Here is a 2712-nt window from a genome sequence, read left to right on the forward strand (position 1 = left end):
AATCTGAACCGATTTTCAAGATATATAACGCACATAATTCCAGACCCAATTCAATACGCTATGATAAATTTCGGGGAAATCGCAAGATATATAGAGACTTTGGTGCACCATTTACATAAAATCGGACAAAACTATATATGGGAGCTATATCTATATCTGAAACGATTTTCACGAAACTTTCACAGACCTAATTCAATACGCTAGACAAATACATCGAAAGATATATCTGGACCTTTTACATTAAATCACGTACTCTGTTCCAAATTTCGGGCAAATCGCAAGATATATAGGGACTTTGGTGCACCATTAACCTTAAATCGGACAAAGCTATATATGGGAGCTATATCTAAATCTGGACCGATTTTCACGAAACTTGGCAGATTTACTCTAGGCTCAATTCAGTACGCTATGCCAAATTTCGTGCAAATCGAAACATATATAGGAATTTTGGTGCACCATTTACCTAAAATCGGGGAAACTATATATGGGAACTATATCTAAATCTGAAACGATTTTCACGAAAATTAGCACACATAATTCTAGGCCTTATTCATTACGCTGTGCGAAATTTCGAGCAAATTGCAAGATATATAGGGACATTGGTGCATCATTTACCTTAAATCGGACGAAAATATATATGGAAGCTATATCTAAATCTGAACCGATTTTCACGAAACTTAACATACATCATTCCAGACCTAATGCAATACGCTTTGCCAAATTTCGGGCAAATCGGAAGATATATAGGGGCTTTGGTACACCCTTTACCTTAAATCGGACGAAAATATATATGCGAGCTATATCTAAATCTGAACTGATTTTCTCAAAACTTAGCACACATCATTCTAGGCCTTATTCATTACGCTGTGCCAAATTTCGTACAAATCGAAAGATATATAGGGACATTGGTACACCATTTACCTTAAATCGGACGAAAATATATATGGGAACTATATCTAAATCTCAACCGATTTTTCCCAATTTCGTCCTTGGGCCAAATAAATGAGCTGTACCAAATTTCATCCAAATGGGATCATAAATGCGACCTGTACAATCGAATCAGAATGTGATTCTAGGCATATTCTCAAAAGGAACCATGGGTCCATATCGATTCCTTTTGCCTGTTACAAACATATGCACAAAGACATAATACCCCGTACCACAGTGTGGTGAAGGGTATTAATATGTAGTCCATTGCATGCCTTATTATAATCATGTTTAATTAACGGCATCCATTTAAAGTTCGTCAGTTATTTCGCTTTCATCTGAAGTACTACCCTCTCGAGTTAGCCTTTAGAGTTCAGAAAAATCTCTGAAATTTTTTTTGCTCCACTTGGTGGGTGATGAGGATGATATATGTTATAACTATACGCTGTTAACTATAAACCCATAAACATACAAAAAAGAAAGAGTAGACAAAAAAAGTAAAATAAATAACAAATAATTTATGCTTTTTATTATTAGGGTGGAACGATTAAAATACCCTTGGGTATTTGAAAAAAAACTTGAAAAAATATTTAAAAAAATCAATGCTTAAAAGTATTTTTTAAAAAAAATACAGACTTATAATTAGACTCTGATATGACCCCTGGATTTTTTTTGTAACTTCATCAATTTTTTTTTTTTTAATAACACCCTAATCTACAACAATTTTTTTTTGTATACCGTACTAAACATTTTTTTGTGAATTCATTTCACTACATATATATCATGTTGTTGTTGTTGTTATTGCTGTTGGCGATAATCACCCAAGTGCTTTATAATTATGGCCAACAATTGTTGTCTACAATAAAAAGACAACAACATCGGCGTTTTTTCCAGTTTCAGCCAGTTTTTTATGCTGCTTCTGCTGCCACAGTTGTTAAACTATTTTCGAGGATGATGCTTTCGTTTTTGTTGTTGTTGTTGTTGTTACTTCATGTTGAGTTATTTTATTTTTTTAATGCTATTATATAAAGTATATTAACAAACAATGTAGATAGACTACGATAGTCAACAGCTCCATGATGATGATGATGTTGACGATGATGGGGATCATCATCACAGTTCATCAAGTAGGTACTTCTCCTCATCCTCTTCTTCTTAATTTCAATGTATGGTCGTTTTTTTCTACTTTCCGGTCTCTGCCCGAATGGGTGTGCGAAAATTTGTAAATTAACTTGGAAGTTGATTTTATTTGGGGCAGGAGGGTTTTTGCGGAATTTAAGTGGGAACAATGTTGTGAAAAAGTGCACACACGATCTCAATTTCTCAGAGAAGACCAGAAGGTCGTATTATTCTGCATAGACCAGAGCAGATGTTGCTACTCACATCAAAGCCCAGATATTCTACAAATTTTTCATAGAAATTCATAGATTACCTGCAAGAGTGTAAAAATAAACTCTTAAAGTCGGACTTAAAAAAAGATTCAAAAGAAATTCGAGGTTAAAGCAGTTTCCTGAGGAATATTAAACAAAAAACCAAATTCTCCATTCTGAACCGATTTTCCCGAAACTCACCACTCATCATCCTAGGTATAATTCAATACACTGTGCAAAATTTCGTGTAAATCGAAAGATATTTAGAGACTTTGGTGCTCCATTTAACTTAAATCGAACGAAAATATATATGAGAGCTATATCTAAATCTGAACCGATTTTCCCAAAACTTAGCACACATCATTCTAGGCCTTATTCATTACGCTGTGCCAAATTTCGTGTAAATCGAAAGTTA

Source organism: Musca vetustissima, unplaced genomic scaffold (assembly GCF_032173495.1).
Source record: "Musca vetustissima isolate MV318-11 ecotype Yass unplaced genomic scaffold, APGP_CSIRO_Mvet_v1 utg13007, whole genome shotgun sequence".
Classification (NCBI taxonomy): domain Eukaryota; kingdom Metazoa; phylum Arthropoda; class Insecta; order Diptera; family Muscidae; genus Musca; species Musca vetustissima.